Here is an 18,269-nt window from a genome sequence, read left to right as displayed (position 1 = left end):
GAGTAATAATACATATTTGGATTGCAAACATGAATGTTTTAAAGGTTATACACTTAACACTCATTTGAAATGAAACACCTTTCCCACGGCTTGAATAATTTTATTATTTTAGAGGAACAGTACATACCTGGATTGTAAATGGGTATGCCTGAAAATGTATATTTTAACATTGTTTAACATGAAATGTTAGGGTTATTTTCATACAAAGGTTTATTGTTTTTGTGATTTTAGAATATGAATTAGTATACTTTTAAGAAAGTAGGGGGCTTGTTTGTTTTCATCATACAACACCTGCCCTATATAAGTAAGGAACTAAAATGATTTAATTGTTGTTATGAAGTCCTCTTGGTTTGGTTGCAATACATAGGTTCACAGGTGTTTATTAAGCTAACGACCACTTGGGCCTTTTTAAGCCTAGCCATGCATTTCAAATCTCTCCAGTTCTGGTACCTTGATAAGTGTAAGCAGGGGCTTGGGAGATGAGCCATTTACAGGTTGCCTGTGTCCATTAGAGACGTAGGTGCCACACTAGGGATGAATTTCCTGTTCCACATTCAGTTGTCTAAGTTACTCTTGAATTAGGTTAGGGAGGAACTCTGCTTCACATGGATGGGGAGCCTGTTCCAGTGACAGGGTAGTCTCTGAGATACATACTTGTCTCTCCAGCAGGTCCTATTTATATCACTGGCAAGGTTTAAGTCTTTAGACTGTGTAATTCTGGTGCAGTTTGTTTTGCTGATATGCAGGAGGTCCAGAGTGGGATGTGACAATACTCTGTATGCCAGGCATAGATCTCCCCTCAACAGCCTGTAGGAGACAGAATACAGGGATAGGGCCTTGAGAAATCTGCATAGGACATTTTATTTATGCTCTGTATTCTTTTAGTGAGGAATCTCTGTGGATGTTCCTGTTGGATATAATGTTTAGGTACACACCAAAGGGGGCACTGTACTCAATGATAGGTCTGATGAATGCTGAATACAGTGGAACATTGACTTCCTTGGACCTAGATGCCATAACTTTGTTTATAAGTTGTGCAACATTGAATGATTTCTTCTCTATTGCAGACACGTGATGGTCAAAGGCTATATTACTATCTGTGTGTGTCCCCAAGTCCCTGACTACTGGGTCAGCTCTAAGGGGTGTGTTGTCAATATGACAGTTACCAGGGGTGATGACTTCCAGAATGATACTATCATGCATTTCTTGGCATTTAGTTTTAGCCCATGGCTCTGACACCAGTTATTTGTCTGTGTCAGCCCTTCCTGGAGAAAATTTGAGTCGATGTGGGATTCAATGACAGCTCCTAATTTGTAATCATGGGCAAATTTAGTCAGCCAAAGATCACTGACATTGGCCTTGACTTCAGAGAGGTAAATGCGAAAAGGAGTGGTCCAAGGACTGATCCCTGAGGGATTGATTTTTTAACAGTATATCCACGTATGAGTTTTGTTTCATGGCTTTTGAACTGTGAATGTTTATATTGTCAGAGTTCCCTCCCCATGATTTGTTATGCTACTATTTTTTGTGGTTTATTAACAAGTGAGTAGTATTTACCATCCAGTCTTCACAAAGTGATGGCTCCACTCCACCCCAGCACTCTGGTTGCTGATGCACGAGTCCTGGCAGGGAACTAAGAATCCAGAATGCAGACAAATTCAGCACTTCTTTATCTCACAAAAGATAAGGCTTACACATCCTGAAGACTCAAAATTATATAAATATGTAACTTTTTATCCTAAAACTAATTATATACAGAAGAAAGGAGGGTGAAGGAGGGTTAGGCGTTAGGCCCGGCAAGCCAGCACGTCAAAATCTACTGCCAATCATTAGGGGACCGGAGTTCCGCTGTGGCGACCCCTAACCGGGAAAAGCCAAAAGAAACATATAAGGAGGACCACAGAGATGCCTCTAGAAAGCTGCTAGACACCACACCTTTTCAGTATGCCATCAAGGAAGACAAGGTCCTAGTAACATGTGCCTTGATACTGCCTGGAATAGATTTGTCATGGTAGGAATAACACAAGACAATAGCCTGGGACAGCCATTTAGAAATAGTCTCTTTAGGCACTGGCTAACCCTTTTTCACCCCGATAAAAGATAAATGGCTGATCAGTTTTCCTAAAGGACTTACTTTTATTAAAATAATACCAGAATTGCTTATGCACATCCATAGAAAAAATGTGCCCAAGAGGTACAAAAATTGAATCATCCAAGCAGAAAGTTTCAGGAACTTCAGGTTGGGGTATATCAAACTCTTCATATTCTGTGAGTAACGTCAGCATATAATGAAGCTTGTGGTAATGGCCCCTGACCAATTCCATAAGAAGGGAGAACAACTGTTACCTGGGCCAGAAGGGAATCACCACAATAATCTTTGGAGAGTCCTTCTAAATCTTCGGAATTACTCTGTATATCAGTAGAAAGGTATAATGGAATATCCTTGCCCAAGGGCATGAAAAGGCATGTTTTCCAGGCCTGGATTTCTATCCTGCAAGAGAACCTGCTTAGTTGCCTGTTTTAAAAGGAGGCAAACAGATTTACTCTTGGTGTCATCCATAACTGGACCAATTCATGAAAGACCCCCCCCTCCCCCCATTTTATTTTCCATTTATGATAGTCTGACAGGGTACTGCTCAGCTTGTCTGCCACAGTATTTTGGCCAGGATGCAAGAGGCCTGGAGGGTAAAACTTTGTTTTAGAGCAGTGTCAAAAGGGAATGTAGTCAACCTGCAAAGTGGGTAGGATCTGGTTCACTTTTGCTTATTTATGCGCCACATCACTTTGGTATTGTCTGTTATCACCTGTAATGGTCTTGCCGACCACGGATGATGATATTCTCTAGCATGGGTCACAGTTAAAATCTAATCTCTTTCAAGCTGATGTCCTTTGGCCTGACTACAGTGTTCCAAAGGCCTTGCACTTCTACTCTCACTGAAACAACACCCCATATATAATGTGATGCTGGGGTTGTAACAGAGAAGGAAGGGCCTGAATATGCACAAATATGTTCAATCCACCACACCAGTTCTCTCCTTGCAAAGTCCAAAACTAGAATTTGAAACTCCAGAGGATGACAGTGTTGGGTCTACATGGTTTTGAAAAATCAGTGTATTTTCCTCATGAGCATTTGGCCAAAGGAATCATGAAAATCATAAAAGTCATGAGCCCTATGATCCTGAGAAATTCCCTAGTTGAAGATTAAGACTGTTTGGGGAAGCTCAGGAAACTTCAGATACAAGTCCACTTTCACCTGGGTTATAAATACCTTCTGCAGAGAGGAATCTAGAAGGCATCCTAGAAATAGTACGCTGTCGGATGGAATGAAGGAGGATTTTTTTGACTGTTGACCTGAAAAGCCCAAAGTGAGAAGGAGATTTGAGACCCATGAAGTTGACTCCTGGCACTTGGAAAAAAACTTCTGTAAAGATAAGTAGGTCATCTTAATAAGGACAAATGTGCTTGCCATGCAGTCTCCAATGGGCATCTACTGTAAGTAGACACTTTGGAACAGATCCTTGGAAATGTGGATAATCTAAAGGGCAATGCGGAGAACTAGTAATGTAACCCAGAGACAGAAAAATCAAAGGAACTTCTGTACTCTGTGGCAACGGAAATAGGACAATAAGCATATTTTATGTCTAATGCTATAAAACTTAGACGTGGGATTAGAGATAATAGACTCTGCAAAGGTTGAGAAAGGACAGATCAACAAACGGGGCAAGAAGACAGATCCAGAACTAGTCTCCAAGAGGAATCCTTTTTTGGAAACTGAAAAATTCTTCAATAAAATCCTTTTTCTTAACTGGCTGTAGGGTACTAGTTCTATGGCCCCCCCCACATCAAACGTTCTGTACAACCAGTGGAACACATCTGTGATTTTGCAGATGAAGAAGAATCTCTACAAAAAGGAGGGAACATTTTCCAATGCTGTCTGAACCTCCCTTAAAACCGATTTGTCTGAAACAATCTTTTGCTACATGGTAAATTTAGGTAAAACCTAAGTGGTAGGCCTGGATTCGGGGAAGCAGGGAGAAAGGGAGTGAGACGGGGGCTGACACAGTTAAAGTGGCTGTAAAAGGTGTACACACCCGTGATAAAATGCCAGGCTTTTGTGATATAAAAAGGTGAGACCACAATAAATAATTTCAAAACTTTTCCCACCTTTAATGTGACCTATAACCTGTACAATTCAATTGAAAAACAAACAAATGTTAGGGGAAAAAAATAAAAAATGTACAATAAGCTGGTTGCATAAGTTTGCACACCCTTAAACTAACACTTTGTTGAAGCACCTTTTGATTTAATTACAGCATTCAGTCTTCTTGGGTAGGAGTGTATCAGAATGGCACATCTTGACTTGGCAGTATTTGCCCACTCTTCTTTGCAAAAGGGCTCCAAATCTGTCAGATTGCGAGGGCATCTCTTGTGCACTGCCCTCTTCAGGTCACCCCACAGATTTTCTATTGGATTTAGGTCTGAGCTCTGGCTGGGCCATTTCAAAACTAATTTTCTTCTGGTGAAACCATTCTTTTATTGATTTGGATGTATGCTTGGGGTTCATTGTCGTGCTGAAAGGTGAAATTCCTCTTCATCTTTAGCTTTCTATCAGACACCTGAAGGTTTTGGGTCAAAAGTGACTAGTATTTGGAACTGTTCATAATTCCCTCCACCTTGACTAAAGCCCCAGTTCCAGCTGAAGAAAAGCAACCCCAAAGCATGATACTGTTATCACCACGCTTCACTGTGGGGATGATGTTCTTTTGGTGATGTGAAGTGTTGTTTTTGCGCCAAACATACCTTTTGGAATTGTGGCCATAAAGTTCAACCTTCGTCTCATCAGACCATAACACATTTTCCCACATGCTTTTAGGAGACTATGTATTATTTTTCAAATTTTAGCCGGGACTGGATGTTTTTCTGTGTAAGAAAAGGCTTCCGTCTTGCAATCCTACCCCACAGTCCAGACATATGGAAAAAACGTGAGATTGTTGTTACATGTAGTACACAACGAGTACTTGACAGAAATTACTGCTGCTCCTTCAGTGTTGCTGTAGGTCTCTTGGCAGCCTCCCTGACCAGTTTTCGTCTTGTCTTTTCATCAGTTTTGGAGGGATGTCCAGTTCTTTGCAATGTTACTGTTGTCCTACATTGTCTACACATACTGCCTAACAAAACTCCCTAATACACTACATAGAGTCCTAAGCTTATGCATCTTATTCTCTTAGTAGCTACATTTCCAAAAATTTTCTTGAAGATGTCTTAACATGATCTTTCTTTCACTTGGTAATGTCCTAAGTTCATACTAATTATTTCTCATTCAATACATTTCTGAAAATTGTGTGTTTATTCTATTGTATAAACTATGTATTATGTTATTGTTAACTGTCTAATGTATGGAGCTTTTCTCCCTGGGCCTCCGCCGAAAAAGGGCTCTTCTGCTCAGACGGACATACACGAACAAATGTAAAATAAAATAAATACTTTCTCCACTTTCTGATGACTGTCTTCACTGTGTTCCCTGGTATATCCAATGCTGTGGAAATTGTTTTGTACCCTTCTCCTGACTGATACCTTTCAACAATGAGATCCCTTTGATCCTCTGTAAGCTCTCTGCGAACCACTGCTTTTGCTGTAGAAGACAACTGAGTAAATGTCAGGAAAATCCTACTAGGACAGCTGAACTTTATTTGGGGTTAATCAGATTCTCTAATTGATGGCAGTTGTGTACCCAAGAAGCGTAAATGCTGTAATTAAATCAAAAGCTGCTTCAACAAAATATTAGTTTAAGGGTGTGCACACTCAACAAAGTATTAGTTTAAGGGTGGGCACACTTATGCAACCAGCATAGTGTACGTTGTTTACTTTTTATATTTTTTTCCCTAATAGATTTGTTTGTTTTTCAATTCAATTGTACAGGTTATAGGTCACATTAAAAGTGGAAACAGTTTTGAAATGATTTATTGTGGTCTCATTTTTTTATATCACAAAAATCTGGCATTTTAACAGGTCTGTGTACACTTTTTAGATCCACTGTATTCTGAGGTAAGGGGTTGTCCCTGTTTCTTGCCAAAATCTTCCTGCCCCTTTCTTTTTGGAAAACTGGCTGGAGAAAAAAATGATGGGTGCTGCTTGTTCTGTTTTTTTTGAAGAAGAAGAAATCTGGGGGTTTAGAAAGAGAGGTAGAAAAATTCTAGAACCCCTTGAACTAACTTAACCCTTTCATCAAACTGTTTGAGCATCTTGACAGCAGCTGGACCAAACAGAACTTCCTTATCTAATGTAGGATTTAAATTTCCATCTTAACCTGCACAAAAAACTTCTGGTTACGTACCCAGGCAAAGCACCTCATGACAGCAGCAGTATCAGAAGCTCTAGAAACAGAATTAGCACAGTTATAAACATTCTTCAGAGCAGAAACTTGACAGGGTAGAGACAATATCATTCAGAAAAAGTCCTAATTTCTGAAGACATAGAAGCAGAGAAATTCTTCCAGCTGGTAAGGTTAATATACAAGCTTGGTAATTCAAAATTTTAAAAGCCAACGTGGAAGAAGAAAAATTCTCTTACATCTGTCAAATATCTTACCATCTTTATCAGAAGGAGAGGAATTGATTATATTTTTATTAGCAGCATAAGAAAAACAGAAACAGCTGCTGGATCTGACCTTAGATTAGAATATAAATATTTATTAGACTGAAGAGCTGCGAAAGTCTGTCTGGCTTTTTAGAAACTGAATTATGACTGTCAGGATTACTGCAGGCAAAATCAAATGCATCCTGTTATGATGGTATACTGAGGAGGAGTACAACAGGCATATCGAACATCTAATTGAAAATGACAGAATCCACAGAAAGCAGGCACACCGGAATAATCCATAAAAGGAACTTTTATTGACTAAAGCGCTTTTCGTACGTACAATGTACGAACTTCATCAGAGAAACAGAACGTTTAAATAAATCCATTTAAATACCCTGCTATAATCAGCTGATACTACACCCCCATTAAACATCTTAAAGGCACAACAGTTCATTCACATTCACTCATAAATCGACATTACAAAAAATTGTTCGAAATGATGAAACATGAATGTATTCAGGTATATAAAAAATATTATACATAAATAATTAATGTAGATATATATCTTAAAATGTATATAAAAAATGTTTTAAGGAATTTTTTAAAGAATGTATCCCAAATTCATATGTCCAAACATAAATATGTTAAAACATAAAATACATATAATAAACTACCTCAAAATAAAAACATATTAAATTTCTATCTATTAAGGCTTCTAAGCTTCAGAAGTGCCATAATAGAGCATAAATCATTCAAACCAGGCCAATTATAAGAAAATAACCTTATCTGCCATATTAATTCTAATTTATCCAACTGTAATTCCAAGGGACCACCCCTGATACTTGGTTTTAATTGGTCCAAAACCCAAAACTTAAAGGTGTGTGTGGGATATTCATGCACATGTTTAGCCAAAGCATTATCCATTACACATTTTTTAATGTTGTAATTGTGTTCGTAGACTCTAAGTCTCCGAATAGTCTTGCCCACGTAAAAACATGGGCATAATTGACATTTGGCCACATATACCACCATTTTGGAATTACAGTTGGTTTTAAATTTACTTTTCAAATCAGAATTATTAATGTTAATCAAGTTTCCAACCAACATAAATTTACAATAGGGGCAGGAACCACAACTGCCCATACCTTTACTAACAATGTTCATAACATCATTATTGATACCTTCAAGTAATTGTTTGAAGTTCCTGTCCCGTCTAATCATAAATTTAGGTACCATGCCTACTTTACCAACTATATCTTTATTTTCTTTTATAATATTCCAATTCTTTAAAATTATACTTTTTATAAAAGCAAAATCAGAATTGAAAGTAAGAGTCAAACTGTATTCAAAGGGAAGAGAGTTATTCATATCAATCAGGGAATTCGCAGAATCTTATACAACTATTTCAGGTGACACTATATCATTATAAGCATCCGCTCCATGCCCATTAACTATAGGTTTGTAAAAACCCCTATTTCTCTTAACAAAAACTTCTTCTAAAATTCCTTCAATGAACTCAATGGGATATGCTCTTCTCAAAAACATGTTTTTTAATTTCTTACATTCATCTAGAAAATCGTCATCCCTTGTAGTCATCCGTGCAGCCCTAACCATTTGTCCTTTAATCACGGACTTCTTTTGATACAAGGGGTGGGCACTAGAATAATGCAAAAACGTGTTAGAATAGGTAGATTTTCTATAAATTTTTGTTTCGTATTTTTGAACCAGATTGTTTTTCATTAATAATACATCCAAATAAGCAATCTGTTTTTCTTCAAAATTAAAAGTAAAATGAAGGAAGTCAGTGCTGGAATTAAAGTAATCGACAAGAGATTCGGCCACTTCCCTATTGCCCCTCAAAAGGATGAAAATATCATCCAAATATCGAGTGTAATAAATAATTTTTGGGGTTACAATCTCATTACCAAAAACATGTTGTTTTTCCCAATAGCTCATAACCAAATTGGCAAAACTTGAACCACAGGGAGAGCCCATAGCCACTTCGCTCTTTTGATGGTAAAAATTATTTTTAAAAATAATATAGTTATGGGCTAAAACTATATTTAATAATTCTTCTATAAGCCAAAGTTCCGATGATGGGACAACCTTTATCTTTTAAATTTAAGATAACCCATTCAGTTCCTATATCTTGTGGAATTGAGGTGTAAAGGTCCTTTACATCTATTGTAAGTAAGTTGTCATTTTCATTGTAAGAAAAATCATTAATTTTTTGCAAAAAGGACCAGGAATCTTTACATATAGTTGGTTCAAGGTTAACATATTTTTTAAGCATCCCATCCACCACTTTAGCACAAGCATAAGTTGCACTATTTTTACCATTAACAATTGGTCTGAATGGTGGATTAATCAGGTCCTTATGTATTTTTGGTATCCCACATAATATGGGGACTATAGGTGAAGGCATAATTAAATAGTTGTACAAGTCCATATCAATCCTCTGTTCTATAAATAAATCATTAATATACGATTTAACTCTATTAATGGCCTGGTTATATTCATTTAAGGAAACCTGTTCATAAAAATCAGATAATAGCATAAGCTCAATTTTATTCTCATAATCTATTTGGTCCATAAAGACCAGGCCACCGCCTTTGTCTGGTTTCATTATTCGTACTTTAGTTTCTTTTAAGTACTGAATCCATTCGACTTCCTCATCAGAAAGATTATTCTTACTAATATTATTCCTTCCTATGTACTGCATATATCTAAGATCGAGTTCACACATTTTTTCAAACATAAATAAAGAATTATGTAGCGGTGGATTAAAAGTACTAGAAACTTTATATTGACTACTATTTGGCATAACTGTGTTTCCTAATAAGACTGCCAAATTTAACTTCCGAACATACATTTTCAAGTCCAAAATACAGTTGGTAATATTCATATTTCTTATAGGCACAAAAGTAAGACCTTTTGCTAAAAGGTTAGCCAAATCAGTGGAAACAAAAACAGAGGAATAGTTATAAATAGAGAAATCACCCTCAGAGTTTTTAATAATGTGAGGGACTGTCTCTAAATTTTCAACACCTACTTCCATTTGTTGAATTTCTTCCTCTGGTTCCATTTGCCCTGAGACTTCCCTCTCTGAAAACCCGATTGTTTAAATTTCCCTTGAGCATTGTTCAAAGGAAAATTAGTCTTAGGCTGATTCAGCAAACGTTCACTTCTTCTTAAACCCTCGTCGTTGTTGGTTATAGTAGCGTTGTTATTGCTACTATTAGTAGATGTTGAAGGCAAGGGGCAATGGCTCAGCAAGTCGAAAGGCTTACCGAGAAAGTTGACCGACTTTCCGGTCCCCAATTAGTACAACAACCGCATTTGGTACAACAGCGGCAACAGCAGAATTTGAATTTCTGCAATAATAACGGAACGCCTAAAGGTTTGAACTTTGGCGCCAATGATTCTAGCAGTGGCACTTCCGCCAATATTGACTCCAGTTTTCCATCTACCTCTTCAGCTAGTATTCCATGTGGTCAAGGCCAACCTCTTGTCTTGACGGTGGTTTCTAATAGTATGAGTGGAACTAATGGTCAAAATCAACCAGGTAGCAATAATAAAGGATCTGAAACCAACGGAATTTATCGGCAAAGTGTACCTGTGAACAATAGCGTGGATTCTAATGTGGCTTCTAACCCTGGGCTTATTGGACTTCCAAACCTGAACGACTGGTTAAACGCTCCCAATGGATGGAATTTGATGAATCCATTGAATGGGTTGGTGAGTCCGGCTAGGGATGATACTAATATTGCCAATTTATTGAATTCTTTTGACTATGTTTTACTCAAATACAAGAAACTTACATTGGAAATAGACTACTTCAATGAGTGTTTAAAACTGCAAATAGTGCCTAAGGGGCTACGGATATGGCAATATCCTACTGGTTTAGTCCCTATTTCCTCGTTTCATTTGGATTTAATTAAGCTGTTTAATAAGCAAGGGTTGGAATTAATAGAAATTATGAAAATTAACTATACTTTAATGAATGAAGAACTTAAGGATAATATATCCTTGCTGGATACTCAAATAAAGTCACATCCTGATTTTTTCAGATATAAATTTGAGTATTCACGTATTTTTGAAACTATTGACTCCTTTATTAATAAAGCTAGGTTAACTAAAAGTAAAAAATTACAGAGGGACTGCCAACAATATGAGCAAGGAACAGCTTATCCAGTCCCTCCACCTGCGCAGCAATGGAATATGTACAAGTTTAGAGGGGAGGGGAATGGGTGTATCCCTACCCAACCTTTAACTACGCAATCTTGTACTAATTTCTGAGGGTCAGTCTAGTAGTGTTCAACATGATTTAATTTCTTCCTCTCCAAATTTTAATATCCCCTTGCCTTCAACATCTACTAATAGTAGCAATAACAACGCTACTATAACCGACGACGACAAGGGTTTAAGAAGAAGTGAACGTTTGCTGAATCAGCCTAAGACTAATTTTCCTTTGAACAATGCTCAAGGGAAATTTAAACAATCGGGTTTTCAGAGAGGGAAGTCTCAGGGCAAATGGAACCAGAGGAAGAAATTCAACAAATGGAAGTAGGTGTTGAAAATTTAGAGACAGTCCCTCACATTATTAAAAACTCTGAGGGTGATTTCTCTATTTATAACTATTCCTCTGTTTTTGTTTCCACTGATTTGGCTAACCTTTTAGCAAAAGGTCTTTCTTTTGTGCCTATGAGAAATATGAATATTACCAACTGTATTTTGGACTTGAAAATGTATGTTCGGAAGTTAAATTTGGCAGTCTTATTAGGAAATACAGTTATGCCAAATAGTAGTCAATATAAAGTTTCTAGTACTTTTAGTCCACCGCTACATAATTCTTTATTTATGTTTGAAAAAATGTGTGAACTCGATCTTAGATATATGCAGTACATAGGAAGGAATAATATTAGTAAGAATAATCTTTCTGATGAGGAAGTCGAATGGATTCAGTACTTAAAAGAAACTAAAGTACGAATAATGAAACCAGACAAAGGCGGTGGCCTGGTCTTTATGGACCAAATAGATTATGAGAATAAAATTGAGCTTATGCTATTATCTGATTTTTATGAACAGGTTTCCTTAAATGAATATAACCAGGCCATTAATAGAGTTAAATCGTATATTAATGATTTATTTATAGAACAGAGGATTTATTGGACTTGTACAACTATTTAATTATGCCTTCACCTATAGTCCCCATATTATTTGGGATACCAAAAATACATAAGGACCTGATTAATCCACCATTCAGACCAATTGTTAATGTAAAAATAGTGCAACTTATGCTTGTGCTAAAGTGGTGGATGGGATGCTTAAAAAATATGTTAACCTTGAACCAACTATATGTAAATATTCCTGGTCCTTTTTGCAAAAAATTAATGATTTTTCTTACAATGAAAATGACAACTTACTTACAATAGATGTAAAGGACCTTTACACCTCAATTCCACAAGATATAGGAATTGAATGGATTATCTTAAATTTAAAAGATAAAGGTGTCCCGTCATCGGAACTTTGGCTTATAGAAGAATTATTAAATATAGTTTTAGCCCATAACTATATTATTTTTAAAAATAATTTTTACCATCAAAAGAGCGGAGTGGCTATGGGCTCTCCCTGTGGTTCAAGTTTTGCCAATTTGGTTATGAGCTATTGGGAAAAACAACATGTTTTTGGTAATGAGATTGTAACCCCAAAAATTATTTATTACACTCGATATTTGGATGATATTTTCATCCTTTTGAGGGGTAATAGGGAAGTGGCCGAATCTCTTGTCGATTACTTTAATTCCAGCACTGACTTCCTTCATTTTACTTTTAATTTTGAAGATGAATATGCTTCACCTCAAAAAATCTAGATCCGTCAGAGTCACAAGGGCGGGAGACTTAAACCTCGACACGGCTATTAATAGGACGTGCTGGAGGGATAGATTCATCACCCAAAGACTCCCTATGCTGTGGAATAAAATCCCGGTATATGTGAGGCAGAGCACCTCGCTGGCCTTGTTCAAGAGAAATCTTGACCATTGGATGGGAGATCGCAGATATACCCCAGGGATTACCTCAGTGTCACTGCTCAACAGAGGCACAGCAAAATAATGGGTATAGTTCCACATACTAAAGGGGTGGCGTAAGCCACAAAACTATGGGCTAGGCTTGTAAATGCCCTCGGGCAGATAGCCTAGTATGAACCTATGAACCTAAGAAAAACAGATTGCTTATTTGGATGTATTATTAATGAAAAACAATCTGGTTCAAAAATACGAAACAAAAATTTATAGAAAATCTTCCTATTCTAACACGTTTTTGCATTATTCTAGTGCCCACCCCTTGTATCAAAAGAAGTCCGTGATTAAAGGACAAATGGTTAGGGCTGCACGGATGACTACAAGGGATGACGATTTTCTAGATGAATGTAAGAAATTATAAAACATGTTTTTGAGAAGAGCATATCCCATTGAGTTCATTGAAGGAATTTTAGAAGAAGTTTTTGTTAAGAGAAATAGGGGTTTTTACAAACCTATAGTTAATGGGCATGGAGCGGATGCTTATAATGATATAGTGTCACCTGAAATAGTTGTATTAGATTCTGCGAATTCCCTGATTGATATGAATAATTCTCTTCCCTTTGAATACAGTTTGACTCTTACTTTCAATTCTGATTTTGCTTTTATAAAAAGTATAATTTTAAATAATTGGAATATTATAAAAGAAAATAAAAATATAGTTGGTAAAGTAGGCATGGTACCTAAATTTATGATTAGACGGGACAGGAACTTCAAACAATTACTTGAAGGTATCAATAATGATGTTATGAACATTGTTAATAAAGGTATGGGCAGTTGTGGTTCCTGCCCCTATTGTAAATTTATGTTGGTTGGAAACTTGATTAACATTAATAATTCTGATTTGAAAAGTAAATTTAAAACCAACTGTAATTCCAAAATGGTGGTATATGTGGCCAAATGTCAATTATGCCCATGTTTTTACATGGGCAAGACTATTCGGAGACTTAGAGATAGAGTCTACGAACACAATTACAACATTAAAAAATGTGTAATGGATAATGCTTTGGCTAAACATGTGCATGAATATCCCACACACACCTTTAAGTTTTGGGTTTTGGACCAATTAAAACCAAGTATCGGGGTGGTCCCTTGGAATTACAGTTGGATAAATTAGAATTAATATGGCAGATAAGGTTATTTTCTTATAATTGGCCTGGTTTGAATGATTTATGCTCTATTATGGCACTTTTGAAGCTTAGAAGCCTTAATAGATAGAAATTGAATATGTTTTTATTTTGAGGTAGTTTATTATATGTATTTTATGTTTTAACATATTTATGTTTGGACGTATGAATTTGGGATACATTCTTTAAAAAATTCTATACAAAATTCCTTAAAAATTTTTTTATATACATTTTAAGATATATATCTACATTAATTATTTATGTATAATATTTTTTATATACATGAATACATTCATGTTTCATCATTTCGAACAATTTTTTGTAATGTCGATTTATGAGTGAATGTGAGTGAACTGTTGTGCCTTTAAGATGTTTAATGGGGGTGTAGTATCAGCTGATTACAGCAGGGTATTTAAATGGATTTATTTAAACGTTCTGTTTCTCTGATGAAGTTCGTACATTGTACGTACGAAAAGCGCTTTAGTCAATAAAAGTTCCTTTTACGGATTATTCCGGTGTGCCTGCTTTCTGTGGATTCTGAGTTTCAGGAGTTTTTTTGAAAATGACAGAATATCCACCTGTTCCCATGGAAAAAAAAGACTCATTCTGGATGCAGTTTCAGTGAAGGAGAAGTCTTCAAAAGGAGAAACTGAAGGATCACTGTCATCAGAGTCAGTGACAGGAGAAGAAAATGCATAAGTCCTGGCTCTGTCAAAATCAGAATCATCTGAAACTTCATACCTCTGAACCACAAGTCCAGCATGGGAAGATTAATTTTTCTGCTATTCCACAGGGTTCAATACCTGCAACAGACCCTCAGCCAAGGTAAGTAATTTATATTTGTACTAAAAAGGTATCCTCAGAAGAATTGTTTAAACTGTTTTTTCCCCCTAGGGATATCCATAGAAGTAGACAGACTAACAGGATGCATTTAGACTGGGAAATGAATCTGTTATAACGGCTGTGCCATGCAGAACTCCCCAGGGAAATCTGATCCAAAGAAAGTGGTTTTCTCATGCCTGGGATGGACAATGGACAAGCCTTTAGAGAAACCAAGGAAGACTTCTGAAAGTACTGGAGGGAATTAGAAATGGCCACCAAGCAGACTTTGGTGGAAGTAAAGTACAATTCTGTGTCAAAAAATTTGCAAAAGGTAAACTAGGACTGCAGGAACAGAAGCAGAGAAATGATTTAATCCATTTTCCAAGGCAAACGCTGAAAAACATATTCATTTGTTTTGTTTGCTTTCCTGCTGCTGGGCATCTTGGCAGAAATAATGCTCTTAACTACCCTGTCAGGGGAAATCTGTGTACCTAGCCATCAATGGAATAGGATAAACCAAGTGGTTAACTTAACAGCATGTAGATCTGGGTGAGGCTTGCCATATGGATAAGTAAGCAGGGTCTTAACTGGTCTCAACTGCTGTGAAGATGGTTATAGAACAATAATTGGAAACCATTTCTATTAGTATATAATTATTTTTTCTGTAGCAGACATTCTAAAAAAATCAGGTAGAGGTGTTAATGACAGGTATTAAAGACTGTTATGAGATATGTGATTATTACATCTCCGATAATAACACCAATACTGTAGATAGGGTAACCATGACAAAGTCAACCCTGGAAGAGAATATACTTGTTGGAGAGAGTAGCACAGCAAACTTAAGTGTTGCTGACCTACAGGTTACAGGAATTCATACATTTCTTGCATGAAGCACAGGAAGGAATAGTTATAACAGTTGAAGACTTAAATTTATCAGAAACAGACTGGAATAATAGACTCAACAACATCAGCAAGGAAATTACATAGACTCAGGAACAACAAGTGTTGCACATTGCAAACAAATTTACCAGGGAGTTGAGCATACTGGGTATTGTTTGTGTTCCTAAAAAGAAGCTTGTTACTTCATGTCAGGTTTTACCACCTTTGCTGTGCAGTGATCATGAAGTTATAAAACTTAGACCACTACAAGATAATTCTGCCAATCTAAACCAATGCACAGATGACTAACAACAAACTACATAGAAGCAGACTATCACTATGATGCTTTCAGTAGAAAGATGACAAAAGGAACATGGCATGTTTTGAAAAGAAAATAGTTTGAATGCAAATAAGTAAATAATTTAACATCAACAACTAGACACACAAAATCAGGAGGAAATGTTTCCATATGAGCATTTTAATTAAAATCAGAGATAAAAAATATAAATGGAAAACTGCACAAACACTGTGTGAAATAAAATTTGAAGAAAATTTACATTAAAATACTGAGCATAACAGGAAAACATTTTATAGGTATACATGATATGGTAGGGGTAAAGCCACAGAAATTGATAAACTATGTTTACATTCGAAAATTTACTCTCAAACATAACAGAAATGTAGACATATTTACAAAATCTTATGTAAAACAAGTTGACTCCAAAAAGGGGGGGGGGCTAGAATTCATGCTACTAACATCCAGGTAACTTCAGATACTGAAACTAAATTAGATTGTTAATAATAATAGAGTAAGTACTATTCAAATTGGTCCCAAGTAAAGCACAAGGTGGAAAAGAATCAGCAGTAATGATCTTCTGAGAACACTTCAGTATGAACTTACAGTACTGTTACTCACTAGGTCATTTAACTATGGAAAGATTCATCATGGTTGGAGACATGTACTTGTTAAACCCATCTTTAAGGGAAAGGGGAACAGGACAAACTCACAGTTATACATAAGTTCACTTTCTTGCTATGGAAAAATAATGGAAAAGATTATTTGGGATAAAATACTGTCAGAATTGGAAAGGTTGGGACTTCAAACCATATATCAGAAATCATACGTCGAAAATATATAACTACCTGTAACATGATCTTCTATTATAATAATAGTAATAGTAGTAATAATAATAATAATAATAAATAATAATAACAATATAACCGCTATAAATTAAAAATAGGCTGTAAAAGTATTTTAAAAGTCTAGGAAACCAGAAATGAAGAAATTGTAAGTCACTTTACACCCAAACCGGAGTATGAAATTAATAACAATAACAACAACAACATGAAAATCCAAGAAAACTAGCATGAGTAAATTGATGAGTGCAGTAGAGATAACCAAGGACATCCACGGACGTGAAAGTTTATGTTATTACCAACAATTAGAATATATGTACAGTGTCTCAACGATATTTAAAAGGAGACCTTATTCAGGTATACAGGGGATTTATAGACAACTACCTCTGGAAAACCTTTGTGTAGAAGTACAGAAGTATTAGGCCACCTGTTGAGAAAATTATACAGGAATGAGACATGTACTTAATGGATCTCTGAGACAGTAAATGATACCTGGAATAGACCACCAAATTATATTAAAGAAATTGATTGATATATATTTAAAAATAACTTACACACTTATTATGGGGATGACTGATTTTCTATGCTTGCAGGCTAACAGGGCCTTACTAATAACTACAAGAAACCTAAAACAAAAAATAAAAAAACACCGGGGCTAGTAAAATTCAAAGAATTTAATTGCACATAAAAAAACTGTAGCACCTCGGTACAATGTCTTTCAAGAATATAAAAAAACACACTCCACTGCATATTTAAATAGTCATTCCAATCAATCAACACCAATTAAAATATAAAATCCATTAATTAACTTATATAAACATTTTCCAATTACACTCTGAATTCAGACCAGTAGGTGTCAGCGTATCAAACTTTAAAATAAATACAGTTTCTTTATAAAGTAATTTATTTTTAATTCCCGGCCATTCATAACTTTAACTTTTTCTAAAATGGTCCCTTGTAAGCAACCATTATTCCCCCATGATAAGTCAAAAAATGCAGTGCTAAAGGGGTCTCAACTCTTTACTTCTAATGTCTCTTAGGTACTCCTGTAGACTTACCTTAAAGGATCTTTTACTTTCTCCTAGATAAAAAGAACACAGGAGCACCTCAAGGCATAAACAATGCCCTCAATATTGCAACTGAAAACACCACTAGGTGTAAACCTGACTTTATTAATTTTATCAAAACAGCAAACAACATGCTTACAAACCAAGCAATTACCACATGGGGAGGTACCTAGGTTTTTAAGTTCATTCACCATCCTAACACTAGGTGTTTTATAATGACTGTGTACAATCATATCCTGTAAGAAAAACAAGGCTTACTGGGCAAAAATTTAATTAACTCTTTACATTTAAATACCCCCCCCCCAATAAAACTTAACATCCAAAACCTTCTCAGTAAACACATTACAAATAGTAGTAAAATAAAGCTTATTTACAGAGACTGTATTCTCCCCCACCAAAAACCCACCTTTCTCTAGGACTCCGAAGCACTCTATAATCCTGATCTTGAAACATTAACCTAGACATTGCATTATCTCTGGTATGCAAATCATGCCTGCCATTGTCTAAACATACTACATGTTCTGGACGGTTCTACTTTCAATTCTTCAGGAACATTACATAATCTACTAAACCATAACA

General features: G+C 36.0%; 1 protein-coding gene across 5 annotated transcripts in view; it reads right to left on the bottom strand.

The window, feature by feature from the left end:
* Positions 1 to 18,269, bottom strand: part of KAT6B (lysine acetyltransferase 6B) — a 2,279,653-nt gene that overhangs the window by 42,724 nt on the left and 2,218,660 nt on the right. The gene's annotated exons all lie outside the window — the stretch shown is intronic.

Source organism: Protopterus annectens, chromosome 14.part0 (assembly GCF_019279795.1).
Source record: "Protopterus annectens isolate FY-2018-M chromosome 14.part0, PAN1.0, whole genome shotgun sequence".
NCBI lineage: Eukaryota > Metazoa > Chordata > Ceratodontiformes > Protopteridae > Protopterus > Protopterus annectens.
Note: the sequence above shows the minus strand (reverse complement) of the source record. Positions and strands in the feature narration are given on the sequence as shown.